At 40.0% G+C, this 24,484-nt stretch overlaps 1 protein-coding gene across 5 annotated transcripts in view; it reads left to right on the top strand.

Moving 5' to 3' along the window:
- Positions 1-24,484, top strand: part of creb5b (cAMP responsive element binding protein 5b) — a 455,445-nt gene that overhangs the window by 163,673 nt on the left and 267,288 nt on the right. The gene's annotated exons all lie outside the window — the stretch shown is intronic.

Here is a 24,484-nt window from a genome sequence, read left to right as displayed (position 1 = left end):
CTCTAGTAGGTGCATCCACATACTGAATCAGAAAGTTTTCTTGTACTCACTTAACAAGTTCCTCTCCATCTAAACCCTTAACATTATGGCAGTCCCAGTCTATGTTTGGAAAGTTAAAATCCCCTACGATAACCACTCTATTATTCTTATAGATAGCGGAGATCTCCTTACAAGTTTGTTTCTCAATTTCCCTCTGACTATTTGGGGGTCTATAATACAATCCCAATAAGGTGATCATCCCTTTCTTATTTCTCAGTTCCACCCAAATAACTTCCCTGGATATATTTCCAGGAATATCCTCCCTCAGCACAGTTGTAATGTTATCCCTTATCAAAAACACCACTCCCCCTCCTCTCTTGCCTCCCTTTCTATCATTCCTGTAGCATTTGTATCCTGGAACATTAAGCTGCCAGTCCTGCCCATCCCTGAGCCATGTATCTGTAATTGCTATGATATCCCAGTCCCATGTTCCGAACCATGCCATGAGTTCATCTGCCTTCCCTGTTAAATTAAACTGCATTTATTTCAATGCAAGGAGTTTATCAGTCCTACCTTGTCCCTGCCTGTCCTGACTGACTGTCTTCTGTTCTCAACTGTACCAGTCTCAGATTGATCTCTTTCCTCACTATCTCCCTGGGTCCCATCCCTGCACCTTACTAGTTTAAATCTCCCTGCCCGTACATTAGTCTCTTTCCAATTTAGGTGCAATCCGTCCTTCTTGTACAGGTCACTTCTACCCCAAAAGAGATTCCAATGATCCAAAAATGTGAATCCTTCTCCCATACACCAGCTCCTCAGCCATGCATTCATCTGCTCTATCCTCCTATTCCTCCCTTCACTAGCTCATAGCACTGGGAGTAATCCAGATATTACTACTCTCGAGAACCTCCTTTTTAAATTCCTGCCTAACTCTCTCTAATCTCCGTTCAGAATCTCAACCTCTTCCCTTCCCATGTCGTTGGTTCCAATGTGGACAATGACCTCTTGCTGGCCCCTCTCCCCCTTCAGAACATTCTGCATCCTCTCTGAGACATCCTTGATCCTGCCAGCAGGGAAGCAACACACCATTCTGATTTTTTGCTATCTGGCTGTACCTCGGACTAGAGAGTCCCCTAACACAATCGATTGTTTGGAACCCGATGTACCTCTCATTACATTAGAGCCAATCTCAATACCAGAAACTTGGCTGTTCATGCTACATTCCCCTGAGAATCCATCACCCCCTACATTTTCCAAAACAGCGTACTTGTTTGAAATGGGGATAGCCACAGAAGACTCCTGCACTAGCTGCCTACCTCTCTTACCTTTCCTGGAGCTAACCCATCTTTGTGACTGTATCTGAGACTTTACCCCCCTCGTATAACTGCCATCCATCACATACTGTTGCTGTTGCAAATTCCTCATTACTTTTAACTGTCTCTCCAACCGATCCATTCGATCTGATAAGATTAGCAACCAACTGCATTTATTACAAATATAATCCACAGTAACCCTTAAACTCTCTTTAAACTGCCACATCTGACAAGAAGCGCCTATCACTGTACTAAAGGCCATTTTTGTTTCCAAATGCTGAGCTGTTCACCTCTTGAATTTATTAAAAACTCATTTAAATACACAAACTATTTTCCAGTCAATCCATGACTAATCACAGAGCTTAAACATGAACGTAAAACTGTCTCCCCTTCTTAACACATACTGTTGAAATAAAAGTCAATCTTTAACCTATAAATGGTCATTATAGAACCAAATTTCTGAATTATAATTATTGTGTATCATGAACCCTCATCATAAAGTAAACATAAAAATTATTTTTATAATGCTCGATGGAACAAAGCATTCTATGTCTGGATTCACTATATAAATTTCTCCAATCTCCCTGTATGCACTTTCTGAATTCATGGTAATCCTGAGACCCACTTCCAATTTTCTCAATCCCATTGACATTAAACTGCTGAGCACCCATCTTCCCCTCCTGGTATTTATATTTGCTGATATTGTTCATGGTTCCCTGATATCAGGTGTTGTCTCTCTCACCCTGTCCTTTCAATCTGCTCTCATCTCTTCTCGCCTCAAAAACCAAACTGTGACATCACAGTCCTTGAAACATTGGTCTCTTTCCTTTCCAAAGTCCTTGAATATGTTGTTGCCTCACCAATTCATTCTCATCCTTCCTGGAACTCCATTTTTGAATGCGGCAAATCTGTTTCCCATGTCTGCTACAGAACCAAAGCAATTTTTTTTTCAAAGTCACAAAAACATCCTTTGTGACTGTGGCAAAGATGAACTTTCCCTCCTGTCCTTCTCATTCTGTCTGCAGCCTTTGGCATGGTTATCACACGCTCCTTCTCCTACATCTCTCCACTTTCGTCTAGCTGGGTAACACTTTACCCACCTGGTTTCATTCTTATCATTCGAATCATAACCAGAGAATCATTTGCAATTGTCTCTCTTCTTGCCCCTGCACTGTTACTTGTGGTATTTCCCAGGGACTTATCCTTGGCTTCCTCCTATTTTGCATCACATGTTGCCCCTCAGTGACATCATCCAAAGGCTCATTTAAAGCTTTACATGTACACTGATGACACCCAGCTCTACCTCACCACCATCTCTCTCAATTTCCCCGCTGTTGCTAAGACATCAGACTCATATCCAACATCTAGCAATGGATGAGCGAAAATTTCCTCCAAGTAATTACTGGGAAAACTAACGTCACTGTTTCTTATCCTCACACCAGCTCCATTCACTTTCGACCAACTCCATCCCTCTTCCTGTCAACTTTTGGAGATACACCAGACTGTTCAGAAACTTAATACAAAAGCAAGTTACTATTGATGCTGGAAATCTTAAATAAAAGCAAAAAACTGCTGGAAGGATTTTAGATATAAAGTCATAGCATTGTACAGCACGGAAACAGACCCTTTGGACCAACTCATCCATGCCGACCAGATATTCTAAATTAACCTGGACCCATTTGCCAGCATTTGGCTCATATCCCTCTAAACCCTCCCTATTCATGTACCTGAACAGATGCCATTTAAATGTTGTAATGGTACCAACCTCCACCACTTCCTCTCACAGCTCATTCCATACATGCACCACCCTCTACATGAAAGAGTTTTCCTTTAGGTACCTTTTATATCTTTCCCCTCTCACCTTAAACCTATGCCCTCCAGTTTTGAATTCCCTCACCCTGGGAAAAAAAAGACCTTGGCTATTCGCTCTATCCATGCCCCTCATGATTTTATAAACTTCTCTAAGGTTACCACTCAGCCTCGGATGCTCAAGGGAAAATGCCCCATACAGCTCTTTATAGCTCAAATCCTTTAATCTTTGCAACATCCTTCTAAACATTGTGTCCAGCCTTTCAAGTTTAGCAAAATCTTTCCTATAACAGGGAGACTAGAATTGAACACAGTCTTCCAAAAGTGGCCTGTGTTAATTTTTATTCACTACAGGGACATGGGCACCACTGGCTGGCCAGCATTTATTGCCTGTCCCTAATTGCCCTTAAGTAGATGGCAATGAGCTGTCTTCTTGAATCTCTGCAGTCCATGTGGTGCAAGTAATCCCACAATGCTGTCAGGGACAGAATTGCAAAATTTTGACCCAGCAACATAGTGATGTATTTCCAAGTCAGGACGGTGATTGGCTTGGAGGGGAACTTGCAGGTTGTGGTATTCCGATGCATCCACTGCCTTTACCCTTCTGAGTGGAATTGGTCATAGGTTTGGAAGCTGTGAAGGATCTTTGGTGGATTTCTGCAGTGCATCCTGCAGCTAGTACTCACCACTGCTACTGAGCATCAGTGGGGGGAGTGGATGGTTGTAGTTGTGGTGCCAATCAAGTGGGCTGCTTTGTCCTGGATGGTGTCACATTTCTGAAAAGGAATCATGTTCAACTCAAAACAAAATAACTCTTTCTCATCAAAGGCACTGCACCAGCCACTGAGTAGTTTTGAGTACTTTTGTCTCTGTTCACAACCTTTGTCTTATCTGATCTGGAGATGAGTTTATAATCTGATGTTCTTGCCATCATTAAGACATCTTATTTTCACCTCTATATTACTCAACATTCCCCCTGTCATTTCATGCCTTTGCTACCTTTAGATTTGGCTATTCCAGTGCATTTTGGTTGATGTCCCTCTGTAAATTTTAGATCATCTAAAACATGTATTATGCTAAAATAAAGTCTGAGTAGGCTTGAGCTGTCAATTTTTTCTTAACTCTCAACAAATCCCAATTCCCTCTTGCTTGCTGATCTACACTGGCATTTGGTCTAGCAACATCTTGATCTTAATATTCTATTCCTTGATTTCAACTTCTTCCATGATCTCACCCCTCTCTATTTCTGTCATCTCTTCCAGCTCCACAGACCTCTGGGAGACCTGTGCTGCTCTTCTCCTCATTGAAACTTACAGAATACTGAGAGGCCTGGATAGAATAGCTGTGAAGAAGATGTTTGTAGGCAGTCAATCAAAAAGTTCCAAAGACTCAACGTAATATTATGTTGAGGGGTGGCACGGTGGCTCAGTGGTTAGCACTGCTGCCTCACAGCATCAGGGTCCCAGGTTCAATTCCAGCCTTGGGTGATTGTGTGGCGTTTGCAATTCTGCCTGTGTCTGTGTGGGTTTCCTCCGGGTGCTCTGGTTTCCTTCACAGTCCAAAGACCTGCAGGTTAGGTAAATTAGCCATGCTAAATTGCCCATAGTATTAGGTGCATTAGTCAGAGGGAAATAGGTCTGGGTGGGTTACTCTTAGGAGGGTTGGTGTGGACTGGTTGGGCCGAAGGGCCTGTTGCCACACTGTAGGGAATCTAATCTAATTATGATGTTTAAAAATCACACAACACCAGATTAAAGTCCAACAGGTTTATTTGGAAGCACGAGCTTTCAGAGCGCTGCTCCTTCATTAGGTGATTGTGGAGAAAAGATTGTAAGACACAGAACTTATAGCAAAAGTTTACAGTGTGATGTAACTGAAATTATATATTGAAAAAGACCTGGATTGTTTGTTAAATCTCTCATCTTTTAGAATGACTATGTTGGTTTCAGTTCTTTAGTGTGTAAATCTCAAAACTTTTTTTAAAAGTTACATTCTCAAGTGCACGTTAGCAATTGGTGTCATGTCGGCCCAGATAAGGTGTTGAAGATTTTAACTCCCTGTGAGACTGTCTGTGCCACAATGGTCAGACTGATTCTAATCTAAAAAACAAATATACAGAATCTTACATGGATTCATGCAGTTTTTGAGTAAAGTAAAATGTAATTGGCGAGACCAAAAGAGGCTGCAGCAAGGGATGAATGGACAATCAACAGACAGGAGTGTTCCCTGCCAGTCAGAGAACACTTTAGCGGTCCGGGATATTTGACCTCAGACCTTTGGGTGTCCGTCCTCCAGGGTGGACTTTGGGACAGGCAACAACGAAAAGTGGCCAAGCAGTGTTGATAGCCAAGTTCGGTACCCATGGGGATGGCCTCAACCGGAACCTTGGGTTCATGTTACACTGCAGGTGACCCCACTGCATTATACACACACACACACACACACACACAAACAGAAGAACACACATACAGACAGACACACATACACTCCCACACACACTCTCACAGATTTAAACCCCTTTACACTCACACCACCTTCTCACAGACACTCATAATGCCCCCCCCCCCCCACACACACCCACATGCACAAATACACATCTAAGTTTGTGGGGTGGATTTGTACTTGCAGAATTACATTTTACTTTGCTCAAAAACTGCATGAATCCATGTAAGATTCTGTATATTTGTTTTTTAGATTAGAATCAGTCTGACTATTGTGGCACAGACAGCCTCACAGGGAGTTAACACCTTCAATAGCTTATCTGGGCCGGCATGACACCAATTGTTAAAGTGCACTTGAGAATGTAACTTTTAAAAAAATATGAAAGAACATAAATCATATGAAAGAACTGAAACCAACATGATCATTCTAAAAGATGAGAGACATAACAAACAATCAATATATATTTTCATTTACATCACACTGTAAACTTTTGCTATAAATTCTGAGTCTTACAAACTTTTCTCCACAATCACCTGATAAAACAGCAGCGCTCCAAAAGCTAGTGCTTCCAAATAAACCTGTTGGACTATGATCTGGTGTTGTGTGATTTTTAACTTTGTACACACCAGTCCAGCACTGGCATCTCCGAATCATAATACTATGAAGTCATATCTGCATAAAGAGCAAACCAATCAGGCGACATGTTTAAAGACGCTGAAGGGTTCAAGCTAAAGGAGCCTACTTGTGTAAGAGCCATTGCTGCAGTGCTATGATCTGTAGGCTGACTTCTAGAATTAAGAAATGAAATAGTGTCTACTTGGGGTTCTGCTGGTGTACACTTGTTCGTACATTTAAAGAGAGACTTTGAAGACTGTATGTGGGACTCTGGCAGGCAAGACTGGAAAGGGCTAAGTGGTCTATATTATCAGGATTGTTTCCATATAAACCGCTGTGGTTGCAGGAAGGATGTACAGGCCGGACATGTTTAAAATGAAAAACCTGGATCATCTGTACTTCCTGTTGTATGACCCTGGAATTTTCTGTGGGACTGTGAGACAAAAGCACAGCAGTATCAGTATATTCATGAAGGGCTGGTGCTGGTCAAACAGAGGATGGCTGATTTCATTTAGTCTCTGTTTTGTGCTGAAAAAGCAGGACTAGTTCTATGAGCAGGTCCTCTATCAAATCATTATCAATAGTGGTACTTCATTCTGCCCACTCTGTCATCAAAGAACAAGTGGAATTCTAAGATTACATCTGCATTTGGTCACTTTCATGTCTGTCTCTCCTGTAGCTGTCCCAAATAAGGAATGTAAGTTAAACCTACCTGCTGTCGTTGGAATGGAACATCCTCAAAAAAGGTTAGGTCACATTCATCTTTTGGTGCTGAATAAAGACATTTCAGGGCAAGACAAGCTTCTCCATTCATTGGAGAATACTGCTGATTAAAAATGACATACAGGATTTCCCAAAACTCACATCCATTACAATGAGTGTGGTATGCAGCTGCCCTTTGGCATCCATTGAAATATATCCTATGATTCTTGTCAGACTTCAGAGGATTGAAGGAAGTCTGAATGGAAGGAATGGGCACACTGACACATATCTAATTTAACTGAGTTCCTTGCCGTGAATGAAAATATCTGAGTACCAGAATCATCTTGAAGTTCTGCAAAAGTTTCCCCAAAACAAATGACCTTCATCAACATCTACATTCTGAACAGGAAGGGGTTTATATGATTCATTCTTGCTGTTTGTCCCATTGTTGGGACTTTTCAGCTGTTCCTGCAGATAATTGTGAAATTACCCTTTTGACTGCAGGTATGAACCCTCCTTTTTGTTCCAGTGTCACATAATGCATTAATAGCTGGGCAACTTTTCTCCAATGTGATATTTCCTTCTCCATTATGGCAACTGTGTCTTCCTCCTGATGACTTAGTTAACAAACTGGACAGATTCACTGTTTTACTGTTTCTTCCTCTATTCTGGGTCAGACAGGAATTGCATCATCAATGTTATGGATGGCTTATCAAAGCATGTTAAACTTGGCCTTGATCAGGTTGCATGAAACATCAACACCATCTTATCATTAGGGAGCCTCATGGTCTATAGGTTTGAGTAGAGGTAGAGAATGATCCATCTCTAATGGTGTATATGTGTTCTGCAATTGAGCAAACTTGGAAGTTAATCTGTTTGTGTCTGACTACCCTGTTTCCACCAACCTTTGTTTGCTGTCTTCTGGACCTGGACCTGGACCTGGACCTGGACCTGGACTGGGAGGCTTCTAGTTGCTATTGCACTGCAGACCTTGAGCTGTGCCCTGACTGATCAATTGGATGACTTGCAGGTTTCACCAAACAAAGAGTCCCACCACTGCTGTTGCCATGCTATGAGATCATTTTGACATTGTACAGCAAGAGGTCAGTTGCTCCTTATACTGATGAGCAGAAACCTTTTTTTATTAATGATATACACCTAGTTAAGCAGGAGTAAGCATTCCTAAAACCATGTGGCTTGGTCCTAGTTCCAAGTGTGTCAAGACATCACCAGGTGTTTTTGATTACATAGGCTAATCATTAGCATAACTGGACTTAACCATTTACTCTACACCTCCGAACACACAGGCTTCACAGTCTCTGACTATGCCATCGTTTCTTTTTGAGAATTTCCTGTAAGGTGATATTTAACAAATCACCCACGTTGATTTCCTTCTGCCATGTTCTTGTCCAATCACCAAACCTGTCTATACTCACTTTGCAACTCCTCACTGCTTATTTTCCCAGCCAGCTTTGTTTTGATAGCAATGTGGGTAGGTTACACTCAGTCACATCATCAGTTGTTCATATAAAGTGTATGTCGTTTTTCTTAAATGCTGATTTTTGTGGCACCCCATTAGATGCAGACTGTCAACCCAAAGATGCCCCTTTTATTCCTACTGTCTGTTTTCTGGCCATTACCCAATCATCAATCCATGCTGCTGTTATTACAATGAAAACAATTAATCCTCATTTAAAAAAAAAAATTGTGTGGAACCATATTGAATATTTTGAAAGTCGAAGAGTGTGGCACTAGAAAAGCACAGCCAGTCAGGCAGCATCTGAGGGGCCGGAGTGTCAACGTTTCGAGCATAGGCTCTTGATTTCTGATGAAGAGCTTATGCTTAAAACATCGACTCTTCTGCTTCTTGGATCCTGCCTGACTGGTTGTGCTTTTCTAGCACCACACTCTTCAACTCTGATCTCCAGCATCTGCAGTCCTCACTTACTCCTACCTGAATATTTTGAAATTCAAATATTATGTATCCGCTGGTTCCCCATTATCAATGAGTCAAGATTAGTGTGGTGCTGGAAAGGCACAGCAGGTCAGGCAGTATCACAGGAGAAGGAAAATCAACGTTTTGGGCAGGAGCCCTTCATCAGGAATTTCCTGCTCCTCGGATGCTGCCTGACCTGCTGTGCATTTCCAGCACCACTCTAATCTCCTGCATTTGCAGCCCTCACTTTCGCCCTATTATCTATCCTACTTGTTACATCCTCAAAACACTCTTAATAGGTTTGTTTGTTTCATAAATCCAGGTTGACTCTGGGTAATGAGAACATTTTTGAAGTTATCACACAGTAGATTTGAGCATTTGCCAACTAATTAGTTCATTGCTTGATCTTCTTTTTGAAGAAATGAAAGCCTGATCTGTGTAACCTATCTCATGATCTTATTCCTTTAGCACCAATATCATTCTGGTGAACTGGAGTATACTGCAGCCACTTCAAGGCCTATTTGTCCTTCCTGATGTGTGCTACTAATTACTACTTGCAGGATTCCAGATGGGTTCTAACCAGATTTCTGCACTGCTGAAGTATGATTTCCACCTCTTTGTATTCTATCCACTAAAGATAGAGGCCAACATTCCATTAAGCTTTTTCATTTTTTTGGACGTGTCTACTAGTTTTTGAGATTTCTGTGCTTGGACTGCCAATTTGCTCTGTTCATCCACATTTACTAGCTTTAAAGCATTTGAAGAATAGTGTGATCTATCATTTCCATGTTCAAAGTAGATGATTTCACATTTTCATACTATAAACAATATCTCCCACAGTTTTTCTCACTCACTTCACATAGGATCTCTACAGGGACCCCTACAGTGTGGAAATGGGCCATTCGGCCCTACAAGTCCACAACGACCCTTCGAAGAGTAACCCACCCAGACCCATTCCCCTACCCTATTGCTCTACATTTTACCCCCTAACTAATGCACCTAACCTACACATCCCTGAACACTATGGGCAATTTTAGCATGGCCAATTCACCTAACCTGCACACCTTTGGATTGCATCCGAGAAGAAGGAAATAAATGTAAAAATGGTCGATGGCAGAAATAATGTAATGAAATAAATCTATAAAATTTGTCATTCTGACCCTTGTAAAATGGGCTTTGAGGTGAAGTTGCTGGATATTTATTTGAAAGTGGAAGTAGAGGCAGAGCAAATGGATGAACTGGCTGATGTAGATACAAATGTTGATGTTGTAGCAGTAGATCGAAAAAAATTTGATTTCCTCATCTTTTTGCTTTTAAATCTTGTAAGTGCTTTGTAAGGAGCTCTTACAAAATCACTCTGCAAATGACAATACATTTTTCCTTAGTAGTATCATAGCCTGGTGCCTTTTATTCCCCATTTCTTCAGCTGATCTTATGAAATCTGTCAATGTCTTGGGTATAAATTTAGCCTACTTATCTCTCCCTTCTCCTCTTTTACATTCATGTGATTTACATCAGTACAACATTAGTAAAGAGTTCGCTGATGAGACAAAAGTGACTTCGCTTCCTCAGCTATGGCCGGGTCTTAAATTCCTTCCTCTCCAACGGATTTTGCAAACTTTGCTACTTCACCGGGAACCCTGAGAAATCATTCAGGCCTTGGGCTGATTTTTATTTTGTCAACCAGCATTTATTCTTAATTCTCTAACCTCATCTCAAGAGTCCTTAATTATTTTCATGATGGAAGGATGTTGATTTCTTTATGGCAATTATGGACAGTGGTTGAAGGATTTGTCTTCATGTGGTTGCAAATGTGGCTGAAGCATCTATGGCTGTAGTCTGCTTTGAAGGTCACAAAAGCCTCTTGGTCTTTTTGCTCGTTAAGTGAAGTTGTATTGGGCTAAGAACAAAGTTTCAACATCTGGATGATCAGCTGCCCAGAGAGGATGCATTATCAAAAGTAAATAGGACTTTGACAGACAAATTCTCTTTCTGCTCAAGTAACTTGTGACCTCGTACAGAAAGCAATTTTCAAACCAGTAAACAAATGCTGCAGCTGCTGTAACACAAGCTAGAAATAGCACTGCCTTTTTCCTTTATTTTCCCAATTGGTACAATCAAATGACCTTACCTCTAATTAGGCAATTGTCTGTCATCTTCTCAGTAGTGTTGTCAGGAGGACCTGGCTATTTTGGACTCTCCTGCTCCTTGGTTGCTGCCTGACCAGCACCACACTCTCGATTCTGATCTCCAGCATCAGCAGTCCTCACTTTCTCAACATTAAATAACTTCTGTTTCTTTCAAGCGTAGATCTCTCCTATGCACAAAATTTAATCTGGTGTATAAAGAACATAAATCTTAATGTTACCTTTTTTATTTTATCTTCATATTTAGCCTAATATGCTTAATTATAGATTTATGAGCACTGTATTTCCTGGCCAAAATGACAGTAATTGCCCTGTATTGCAGTCTATCTAATATTTACCTACCCTTTTCAGCAAGCACTTTTTTTATGGTCGTTTACTACTTGGTTCAAATGCACTCATTTTTAGAAATATGATGATGATGCCTTACTGATATCCATGCTAATCCATGATACCAATCAACAAACATACAGTAACGTAAGTCTTTACAACAATGTGGGCCCACATGCAACATGGCAGGTGGCACATGCAGAGTGCACATTTTCTACGCTCTGAAATACAGATTCTGTATGTCATCATTATATCTGTATTTTATCTTCTTTCCAGATGATTTTTCATATTTTGACATTTACCTGCAAGCTTTCAACTTTATTTTGTGCCTGTAGATCGTGGATACTGTACATTAATATTGGACCTGCTGTGGATGAAATGGTCAACAGAATGCTTGAATAAGCAAATTTGTAAATAGTGTGGACTTTACTGTATGTGGCTGTCTATTCTTTTAAATAAATCATCCATAAAGAGAGTAAAAAGTTGATACCCAAGCTTATATTCCTGGGAATATAAGAGCATGAGTTATATCTTGCAAATTTGAGTATTTTCTCATTGTCACTACGTTTTTCCCTCTAATCTCCTTGGCAAACCTTTTCCAAGCCAATATTTCAAAAGATTTTGTAAGAGGAGAGGTTGATATCAGTTTTTAAAAAAGAGCAATTTGGAAAGGGAGTTGGAGACATCATCAGTCTTTTTTTTTGGAGATTCCTGAAGACTAAAACACAGAGGTGTTTGGAATGTTTTCAAGGCACGATGATATAATGGTCAATATAAAATAAAAATAGATGATGCTGGTCTGGTGACATTTTGGAGAGAAATGCAGAATTATCTTTTCAAGTTTGTCAACTTTCATCTATTTCCTGCATTATTTTTAACTTCAGATTTCCAGCATCCAAAGTATTTTGCTTTTGTGTGTTGAACCTAATAGATTGTCATCTGATGATGGAGCAGAAGAATTGGAGGATAAACAACAGTTTTGAGTCTGGGGACTGGAGGGTCTGTCTTGACTGATTATATGCGAGATGACTTGTGCCAAAGAATTGTGGATTAACTCTAGGTTCTGCAGGGTGGATTTCACATGAAGCTAACATCAGTCCTTAGATTGGAAAATCAGTAAGAAAACAGGATGTGTGGTAAGTGCTCACCAATCATATGCAGAGGTAAAAGTTCAGAGGTTGGTTTTGTTTTTGAGGTTTTTAAAATGCTTAATTTGGATCCTGAATCATACTGCTCAAACGAGCTCAATTAAAAGAAAATGTTACTTCGGAACAGTTACCAACTGAGACTAAGAGTCGTCATTTTTATGTAACTAAGGAAAATACAATTGTGAGTACAATGAACTTGAATAGAACAATTCCTTCATGGAGTTGCATGCTCCCAGTCTAAACTAAATTAAGCAGAATAAAGAATGACCGAAGTTTTCCCTTATACAGCTAAAATGTGTTCTCAACATTGTCAAGTCGTTTTAGTCAGTATAGTAAAACAGCTGTAAGCAATAGTGAGTTTTGAGAAGATCTGTAGCTCAGGTTGAGGTTTTGGATGTAGGTTTGCTCGCTGAGCTTGAAGGTTCACTTCCAGACATTTCGTCACTTTACTAGCTAACATCTTCAGTGGTCCTCAGGCAAAACACTGCTGAAAATTCCTGTTTTCTATTTATATGTTTGGGTTTCTTTGGATTGGTGATGTCATTTCCTGTGGTGATGTCACTTCCTGTTCCTTTTCTCAGGAGGTGGTAGATGGGGTATAACTCGATGCGTTTGTTGATAGAGTTCCGGTTGGAATGCCATGCTTCTCGGAATTCTCGTGTGTGTCTTTGTTTGGCTTGTCCTAGGATGGATGTGTTGTCCCAGTCTTAATTTTATAAGTTTTTATGAGCTCCCCCCTCCAGTGAATATATACCTAACTGACCCAGTTGCTTTTCATGTTTAGTCCTGCCATCCTAGAAATCCTAGTGATGGCGGAGGGTTGTTTTTCAGACTGGTGGCCAGTTACCAGCGGTATTCTCAGGGATTGGTCCTGGGTCCACTTTTGTTTATCGTTTATATAAACAAATTAGATGAGAACTCAGAAGGCATGATGAGTAGGTTCGTTGGTGACACCAAGATTGGTGGTACCGTCGACAGTGAAGAAGGTTATCTAAGATTACAAAGAGATCTTGATCGATTGGGTCAATGGACGTTGGTGAGGCCTCTTCTGAATACTGTGTTCAATTGCTATCTCCTTGTTTATAAGAAGCATATTATTAAGCTGGAGAGAGTTCAGAAGAGATTTACGAGGATGTTGTCAGGAATGGAGAGTTTAAATTATAAGTTCAGGCTGGATAGGCTAGGAATTATTTCACTGGAGTGTAAGATGTTGAGAGGTGACCTTATAGAAGTTTACAAACTAACGAGATGAATGGCAGGTGTATTTTCCTTAAGATGGGAGATTTCAAGACTAGGGATCATATTTTTAATGTGAGCAGGGAAAGATTTAAAAAAGACATGAGAGGCAATATTTTGTACACAGAGAATTGTTTGTGTGTGGAATGAACTTTCAGGGGAAGTGGTAATGTGGGTACAGTCACAATGTTTAAAAGACACTGAGATAAGAGTACATGAATAAGAAATGTTTAGAGGGTATGGGAGTCAAGCGCAGACAGATTGGACTAGTTTAGTTTTGATTATGGTCAGTATGGACTGGTTGGACCAAAGGTTCGGTTTCCGTGCTATATGAGTCTATGAAGCTATGACTCTAAATCAGTCTCGTAAACCTTCATTGCACTCCCTTCACAGCTAAAACATCCTTCCTCAGATAAAGAGACCAGAACTGCACACACTTCTGCAGATGTGGGCTTACCAAAGCCCTGTACAATTGCAACAAGACATCCCTGGTTCACATCCTCTTGCTATGAAGGTCAGCATTCCAATTGCATTCTTCACTATCCATTGCATCTGCATGCTTACTTTCAGAGACTGTTATACAATGACACCCAGGTCTCATGGCCCCTATCCCTTTCCCAGTCTGTCGCCATTCAGATAATTCCCTCCTGCTTTTGCTACCCAAATGGACAATCTCAAATTCATCCATATTATATTTCATTTGCCCTGCATTGGCCCAATCACTCAACGTGCCTAAATCACACTGAAGCATCTCTGCATCCTTCTCACAGCTCACCTTCCCAACCAGCTTTGTGTTATCTGCAAATGTGGAGATATTACATTTTATCCCCTCATCTAAATCATTAAAATATATTGTGAATAGTTGGGGTCCAAGCACTGAACCTTTTGGTACTCCAATAGTCGCTGTTTGCCACTGAGAAAAAGACCCATTTATTCTCACTCTGTTTCCTGTCTTCCAATCAGTTCTCTATCCATGTTAGTACACTACTCTCAATCCCCTGCGCTTTAATTTTACATGCTAATCTTTTAAGTGGGACCTTATCATAATCCTTCTTAATGTCCGAATAAATCACCACTGGCTCTCTTATCAACTCTACTAGTATTTCCCTTCCATAAGTCCATGCTGACTGTGACAGAATTCCTGACAGTGTCTGATTCTATCACTGTTTTCCAAGTGCTCTGCTATTAAAGCTTTTAACATTTTCCCCACTACCAATGTCAAACAAGTGGAATTACATGAGCTCCAATCCACAGGAACTGTTCCAGTGTCTACAGAGTCTTGAAAGATCAATGCATCCAGTGTTTCTAGGGCCACTTCCTTAACTGCGCTAGGAAGATGATGATCCAGCTCTGGGGATTTATCACCCTTTGATCCCGATAATTTCCCCAATATCATTTCTGTACCAGTGCTGATTGTCTTCGGCTTCTCCCTCATACTAGACCCTCTGTTCCCCAACATTTTCAGGGTGTTGTTTGTGTCCTCTGTTGTGAGAACAAAACCAAAATATGTATTTCATTGGTTAGCCAAATTCTCCATTGTAATTTGCCCCATTTTGATTGTAGGAGACCTACATTTATCTTCATTAATCATTTGCTCTTCATGTACAATGAAAGCTTTTAAAATCAGTTCGTATATACTCCACCAGCTTACTGTTATATTTTATTTTCCTCCTTTTAATTAATTTCTTGGTCTTCCTTTGCTAAATTCTAAGCTATTCTGAATCCTCAAGATTGCTGCTCTTTCTGGACAATTTGCATGCCCCGTCCTTGGATCTAATTCTATCTTGAATTTCCTTTTGGTCGGACTACCCAATCTTCCTTTTTTGTTTTTGTGGCCAGGAATGAAAAATTGTTGCAGTTCATTCATGCTTTTTTAAAAACGTTTGCCATTGCCTATCAGGTGTCATTCCTTTTAGCAATTCTCAATTTATCACAGCCAATGCATGCCTCGCACTATCATAGTTTCCTGTGCTTAGATTCAGGACCTCAGTCTTTGAATCATCTACTTCACTCTCCATCTTAAATGAAGAATTCTACCGTATTACCTTAGAGAACATCTGGCATAAAAACTTCGTCCACTTTGGTTTCATTGCTAGTCACTGATAACATAAGCATACACAGTTCTTCTGTCCACATTGATGATTTTAAAATAGTCATTTTATAATGCTCATTGAGTCAGACAGAAGATAGGGTGGAATCTTACTGGAGTCTCTGCAATGTAACTATGGCGAGGTGTGGGGCAGAATGAGGTGACAAAGGGTGATAAAGTCCATCTCAATGTTGAGATCATCTCACTGCATCGCTTATGCTTACCACTTATGGGATGGTGAGATTCATACCGTGCAATGACAAAATGACAATTCAAGTTGATTAACCTTTGTTAAACATTTTGTTCACCCCACAACTTGTCTCATTATTCAGCCTCCCACCTTGCCTAATTTACCAAACAAGCAAGACGTTGGAAAAACTCAACAACGAAATCTGATTCAGCTTGTCACTAGGTCCTAATGATCGCCATGTTGAAAACTGAGCACCAATATATCAGAGCTGACGACAGGGGCACCAACCACAGCCACTCCATGTCCACGGACATAGGCATCTAACATGTGCCACCTTCCAACAACCTCTTGGCCCATCTCTGATCCACTTGTAGAATGCTTCTGCACTTCAGTGCTGCACCAGCAACAATCATTGTTTCAAAATGTACTCTGGGTGAAGTTTTTAATGTTCACCACCAAGAGTGGCTTGACAGCAACACCACTGATCGAACTGGGCAGGTCCTAAAGAGCATCACTGCTAGACTGGGTCTGCAGCAGGTGCTGAGGGAACTAACAAGAGGGAAAAACATACTTGACCTCATCCTTACAAATCTGCTGATTGCAGATGTATCTTTCCATGACAGTTGGTAAGAGTGACCACCACACAGTCCTTGTTGAGACAAAGTCCTGCCTTCACATTGAGAATAACCTCCACATAGATCTAGCAACTCAAGTCTGGGCATCCTTGAGGTGCTATGGGCCGAAAGCACCAGCAGAATTGTACTCCAGCACAATCTGCAACCTCATTACCTGGTATATTCTTCACTCAACCATTACCATCACCAAAGGGATCAACCCTGGTTCAGTGGAGACTGCAGGAGGGCATGCAGGAGCAGCACAGGCATGCCTGAAAATGAGGTGTTAATGAGAACTACTTGCATGTCAAACAGCATAAGAGGCAAGTGATAGACAGAGCTAAGTGATCCCACAATCAACAGGTCCGATCTGCAATCCTGCTACCTCCAGTTGTGAATGTTAGTGGATAATTAAACAGCTCACTGAAGGAGGAGGCTCCACAAATATCCCCATTCTCAATGATGGAAGAGTCCAACACGTCAGAGCAAAGATAAGGCTGAAGCATTTGCAACTAGACAGTGTCTTTTCCCAGGGTGGGGAGTCCAGAACTAGAGGGCATAGGTTTAGGGAGAGAGGGGAAAGGTTTAAAAGGACCTAAGAGGCAACCTTTTCATGCAGACAGTGGTGCGTGTATGGAATGAGCTGCCAGAGGATGTGATGGAAGCTGGTACAATTAAAACATTTAAAAAGGCATCTGGATGGGTATATGAATAGGAAAGTTTTAGAGGGATATGGTCCAAGTACTGGCAAATGGGACTAGTTAATTTCAGATATCTGCTCGGCTTGGACAGGTTGGATTGAAGGGTATGTTTCTGTGCTGTATATATCTATGACTCCATGATGCTATGAGGACAACATTCAAAATGTTTTGCCTGGGAGTAAATGCTCAGTAAAGTATGGAAGTGACAGTTAGATCCTTAGTTTCTTCTCTGTTTCATGATATTTTTCTCAGCCAGTTTCCTCCTTTTACCTTTGAAGGTCTTGTTCCTGAGCTGAGTGTGTGTGTCATGGACACAGAACCCTCTTGAATTTCACCCAGTTGGTCAAGCATGTGAACATGCTCATAAATGCTGAAGCATTAGCTTCTTGGAAAGAGGCACCAAGTTATCTTCCTGTCCTCACAAGACATCAACATGCATCAGCTGAGAATTGGTATGTTAATACAACTAACAGAATTTACATGGCTCATTAAAGCTCACTTAGCTACTGGGTGAGATTGCTGCTGAGTTTTTGCCTGAATAGTTCTCTAACAGCTGAGCCAAACCCTTATTGATGAATTCAATTAAAATGACTGCTTAAAAATAGAATGCAATGCAGTTTTGAAAATAGAAATAGTTTGTGAATAATTTAATATGTTGCAGATGGACTGGTGTTACTGAATACAATCCAAACATCATTTTATAAAAAAAAGATTTCAAATGTGCTGAGTTGAAAGGAGTTAAAATGAATAGGAAGATTGGCAGAAATGTCTCTTTCATTGATTGAATTATTGAAGAGAAAACACAGTTACTAACTAAATACTGGGATTATTCTACTATTAATTAATAGCATCTCCAGTGGTTACAAATGCTGCGAATTAGTTAAATCAAGGAAGGTTGAAGCAAACAGATTGTTTCAATTAAAAAAAAATACAAACTGAGAAATCAGCTAAAACCAACAGAAACTTGGTGAGAACATCAGAAATGTAATTATTTGTATCACAAGATTTTTGTTCTGAATAAAAATTGAAACTGTTAAGAAACGTCTGTAATTAAGTAATATCACTCATTTTCATTTATTTCAAACGTGAATTCAAAAATATCCATGACAATCAATTTGACTTCTTTATCAAAACATTTTTAAACAATTTGTACCTGCTAGAGTAGAGTTCTTTTCAGTTTCAAACAAAAACCTAAACAAAGATGTGAAAGTACTTAAATAAGGTGTATGTTGTAAGAATTTTAACCTATGTATAGGAGGCAAATTACATTTAGCAAACACATAAAAAGAAATCTGCCTGCAGTAAACAATATTTTAGTGCCAATGTTACCATTTTAGGCTTGGTTGGTTTGAAGGAGGTAGGATTATAACATATACCTATGCACAGAAGCACCTGCTGAATTTTTCTTTTATTCATTCATGGAATAAAGGCTTTACTGTCTATAACCTTAATATAAAATCTAATACCTGCCTATATACAATGTATTATATAATATGTACAGAATTAGAATCTACAGTATCTGTGATTCTGGGGTCAGCAAATGCTGTTAAAGTTCTAAGAAGCCTATGTCACATGCTCTCTCACTTCTGGTACAAGTCATGCTGGGTGTTGTATTGATGAGGACAATAAGTGTTCACCAGAAGTATGCAGAGTGGGCAGATCAGGATATCAATCAACATGCAATACAGATTCAATGTCAGAAGTGACATTTTGGAACACAGTGTTCCAGTTAATATCCTCACTTAATCACACAGTTGAACAAGCATTTGGCAGCAGTAAGGACCTCACAACAACATTATTTATAAGGATCATCAACTACTTTCAGGTCAGTTGTTTAATGACTTCTACTAACTGTTGCTACTGTTGTGCACGTGTTTAATGCCTTCTATAGTTCTTCAAATTGTTAAAGTGCATAAGGAGTGGTGTGGGATATTTTGAAGGATTTTATTCGACATGTGTGCAGTAGTAAATGTTTCTCTTAGAATGCAGCATGATTGGAAAAATGTTTAGAGGTGACAGAACAGGGCCAACTGAGGGGTAGGAGAAGAAGCCCTTGACGGTGTTCAGTAATTCAGAACTGGAGTGAAGAATAGTATGTCACAACCGCAAAGTCAGAGTGGGACTGGAGTAGCACTGCTACGGATTTTGAAGGCGAACTTGACCATGAATCTTTATGGTTTGGATTACTGTTAGATTGTAGCTAGAAATGCCTGCAACATGTCATAGTTTGCTGTCCCCTGTCATATAAAGGAAGTCACTGAAGATTTCTACTCTAATAATCTGAGTATCTTCATTCTCTCTTTTTAGAAAGCAGTGAGTAGAATTTCAGGGGGATTTCATTGGTCAACAATATTATTATATGCATCATCGTTCATATCAACTCAAGCCTAAACTGGAACTGAATGGGATTCCACTCCTTCAGTGTCCAGCAGGCATATGATCCCAGACAGCTAATGATGCAGCTTTATGCTTGATATCCTGGCACCAATAATGTTGCCTTCTTTCTATGGGAGTCCATTGTGCCACTAGTATTTGAGTCACCATTTCTTTAGGTTGGCTTATGGGTAACAAAGTCTCTCTGCTGGCAGCATAACTTATGATTCTATTGTAAAACTGAGAATCTTGGTAGCATGAGTACAATAAAAATCAAAATGCTATATGAAATCTGATAGCAGGCCAATGGTCTGCTCTGCGATACTGTTTCTGCTGCCTAACCCACTTCGTAAGAGTTCTGCATTACTCAGCAAAACAGGTGTCAAAATCCATAGTGGTCTGCTACACAGCTTCACCTTCATGAGGGCAGAGTCTTTGGCACCAGCAATATGATAAGCAGCTGAGGAATCAGAGAGGGAGGAGGGAAAGAAATAGAAAAGACAACATTGACTGCTCTTTAATGGCCAATGTGTCCATCAAATCTGTTCCGACTCACCAACACTCCCATTCTTTATCTTCCCTCTGTTACTCACCATAATATGGTTATCTTGATCACAATGCAAAAATAAAAACCATCACAAAAATAAACATTTCAAACAACATTTTTAAATTAAAGCATGCCGAATTGAATAAAAATGTGAATGCATTCTCTTCATCTCCTTCTTTTCAATGCCTTTGCCAGTCCTAATGTTCCCATGTTCTGAACAAGCATCACTGGACTCAATGTTAACACTGTTTTCTCTGCACAGATGCTACCAGACCTCCTGTGTTTCTCCAGCAATTTCTGTTGTTTGTTTAGTTCATCTACTGAGATGGTTTTGATGCTTCTGGTCAAAATCATTATATACTGTGCAAGATAACTGTGGTTGCCATTAACACAATCTTAGGCATAATGAGTTTCAGTAACCCAACCCTTTGTTCAGAATGTTATTTTGCCACACGTCCTATTTATATGCCTATAGAAGACTTCAAATTCCTTTCTATGTTAGCTGCAAACTTTTCTCATAATCCCTCTTTGTGTATTTGTTCCTTTTTTAGCTTCACCTTGGAAGTTTTGCTGTTTTGTTTGTTTCCCATTTGTATTGTTATTTGTCATGACATTTTTTCTGCCCCTTCTTATTCTTTTGACATGCATGGGGCACTTAATTTATTTGACTTACCTTTTACTCCTTGTGTCCCTGCCAATAATTAAGCTAAACCTTATGGCATTATGATCAGTGTCTTAAATGTTCCAGCACTGACACTTGATCCACTTTTCCCACCTCATTTCCTGGAATTAGACCAAGAAATACATTGTTTCTAATTGACCTGGAGCCAATCTGATGCAGAAAACTCTCCCGATTACGTATAGAAACTCAACCTCACGCTGCTTTACATGCCAAGCTTTATTAGGGTAATTAAATTCTTATAAATACTCGATAGTTTTTTTGGACCTTTCTCTAATCTCTTCAGAAATATGTTCCTCTCTATCTTTCCCACTAGGTGTCCTGCAGATTACACCCAGACGTACACTCAGCTATTGTTTCTTAGCTGTAATTAAATAGATTCTGCCCTTGACCCTTCCATGACATTCTCTCTCTCCAGCAGTGCAATAATCTCCTTGATCAATACTGATAGCATTCCTCCTTTATGTCCTATCTTGTCTCACCTTGCTTTGTATCCAGGTGTATTTAATATCCAGTCCAATATTTCTTTTGAGCTAGGTCTTCGTTATTACCACAATGTTACATTCGCACTTGGTGCTGCAGTTCACCGATGTTATTGACCACATTCTGTGCATTTAAATATATATGCACATTAAACCTAATTTAGGCCTTAATGCGTTCTATCTTACTCAGAACCCTGACAATACATTATTATTTCTTACAATTATATTATGTGTCTCCTGATTTTTTTTTGTACACCTTGTCGATAGATGATAGAACTCTGGTGGATTGAAGCATTGCTGAGGCTGACGCAGAGTTGATGGGATGTGACTTAAGAGAATACATTCACTGACATTGTGAGGTAATTGAACTACAGAGCAGTTGACTGTCTGATTGGCTGGCAGCTGTTGAAAATGGGACTTTCCTCTTCAGATGAGGGCAAATTATTTTGCCCTTAGTCAGTTAATGCCCCAGCAAACACGAAGTGGCTGAAGGGCAACTGGTACCAGTGGGGATGCATTCCCTGCTGACCCTTCAGGTTGGGTGGGAGGGGTGTGGGGGAAGGGTGTGACCTCTAAACCGGATTCATTATTTCAGCTTTCTCTACATCTGAATGGCTCTCATAACGATTTTCACTGCTTGTTCCAGCCTCAGTGCACCTCCTCCTTTAGGTATTGCAGACTGGTTTATGTGACGCTAACCTCTCACGGTTTCAGATCCTCCAGCTGAGGCACGCAGCCACTTTACAGCAGAATTAGCACTGGCTGCTGCACACTGCAGTCATGTTACTTTTAAGAAAGCATGAAGGCACATGCTGTCTGCATTGGAAACAACTGACTCAGATTAATCCTGCATCGTGATTCCCTGCATCTGTGTTCTCAAATTTGGCCACCAATCTGTTGTTTGGCATGATCAGATCAGTATGCCAGGAGCTCATGTGATTTTTATATTTGTGTTAACTTCTCTTTAACATTGGGAGTTATTTTTAGTGCAGGTTTAGGTGAGAGTATAGGTTAAACAGCATGGGTCACTCCTTTTATCACCATGCCCACCAATGTCCAGAGTTTGGAGCGACAGAGAAAGGAGTACTCACGACCACACATTGGGGGAACCTACTCGAATACGCAAATCCTGAACACTACAGTCTCCTTATTGACAACAAAAAAAGTGTGTCACTGATTTTGTGCAGCTGAGAAAAGCATGAATGTTCCTTCAGCACAAAAATCAATTATCTCTTAATGTTTGCTTAGTCTTCCTACTTCCCCTTAAGGCCATACTTAGGCTAAGAACTGTGGAGAAGCTGCAGAGTTTAATTTGCACCCTTACTCCAGGCGAAGGGGAAACTGCACGTCAGCACCCGTTGGTTGATGGATGCCCACCTGAAGTAACTTATTGTCAGGAGGTCTGAGCCATGAAAATTGGAAATCTCACTGACAGCAGACAACGGGCCACCCACTGAGATCATTCCACTTACTGACAACCTGACGTGCAAAGAAATCAGAAAATGTATACAACAGAATTTGTTTCATTTTAAGCATTTCCTCAAATAAGTGAATTTGACCAAGTTGGAATAAAATTCCAAAGCAACAAGCAATAAACTTCAAATGTTTAAATTGTCAAAGTCATGACGTTGCAGACCTATTAATATTTTAAATACATCATCATTACAGTAATAGCAACACAGTTGTGAAGCTGTGATTATGGGTTGATTTTTACATGTCTCCTACCGGCAGGAATGAATCCATGACCCTCCCAAATCTCTCGTGAAGAGGATTTCCCTCTGTCCTATTGAGCTTACTGCCCTCCACCCCTAAATTTTGGCTTACAGCAATCTGCCTGAGGGAACCACCATTCAGAAGTGTCCTGTGGTCTCTGACTTGCCTCAGCTGCGGCACCATTCCTGTGGTTAAGTAGCCAAGCCAGTTGCACTATTGGCAAGATTGGATTTATGGCCTGATCTGAGGTCCGACAGCCCACAGTATATTCAGTCCTATGTTATAGGATATTTTGCCACATACATTTGTGAATCAGTTATATGATGAATCTGATTTCTCCATGCCAACAATTTAAAGTATTACGTGGTGCTTTTCAGAGCATCATTTGTAAATTTAAGTACATTCCTTCATGCAAGTGTGCCGAATTAAAAATGTTTCCAAAATAATCCAGCTCAAATTAAAAGTGATGAAGAATTGAATGCAAGTTGCTCGCTTTCCGTCTCAACCAGGTTTAATAGGGGAGAAATTAAAAATGGTGGCTGTGCTCAATTTAATTTCAAGGCAACAATAGCATTTCTGTACAGAAGTAAACAACTGATAACAAGATTGCAACAGCCTGTTTACATGGTGAACAATGATCTAATTTGAAAGAGTTTGATTACTACTTAGAAAAACTGCTAGTATAACCTATCTGATGAAACTGATGATTTAGATAGGTTAGAAAATAATAAGTAAGTGCATTTAATTATCTGACATGCCTATTCAAAGACCAAACCAGCCCACTTTTGTGCAATGTCAGCAAATTATTCTTCACATGTGGCCAAAAATCTAATTTTAAATTTCAGGTTATTTGGTAGTGAGTTAGAACTAAGTTAACCATTGCTGTTCAGCTAAGTAGATTTTCTACATCATAATATGAAATACAGTAAACATTTTTAAAGTGGTTTATTAAGCTTGTTTGGCACTAAACACTGACTTTTAAATAGTAATTTAAGGTAGCATTCTGGAAACTAATCTGCAGTATAGCAATTTCTCTGCAATTTTGAAATATAGTTACTTCTTGTGTTGCAGCAGGCAGATTCAATCTTTGTTAGTCATACTCCACTCAATATAAGTTAAAACAACAATAAATCCAGGCTTGTTTCAAAGGAAATGTTTGCAATTGACAAATAGTCAAGGACACGTGTTTTTTCAAAGGCAATTTTGGTCGTGTCAGTCTGTTCAGGTGGAATGGTTTAGGATTTCAGATGACTTACACTTAATGAGATAATTGAAATGCAACTAGAGGTTTCTGAACATTATTCTTTCAAATCAAATCTCCTAAGTTTATGCTAGAAAAGTAATGGGATAAGAAACAGGATTCAGACTCTCAGACACTCACCCAGTCTTGCTCAGAAATAGCATCAGGGGCTGTGTTAGAATATCATGTGTTGATTTGCATT

Source organism: Chiloscyllium plagiosum, chromosome 5 (genome assembly GCF_004010195.1).
Source record: "Chiloscyllium plagiosum isolate BGI_BamShark_2017 chromosome 5, ASM401019v2, whole genome shotgun sequence".
NCBI classification, from domain to species: domain Eukaryota; kingdom Metazoa; phylum Chordata; class Chondrichthyes; order Orectolobiformes; family Hemiscylliidae; genus Chiloscyllium; species Chiloscyllium plagiosum.
This window is presented reverse-complemented; position numbering and strand designations above follow the sequence as displayed.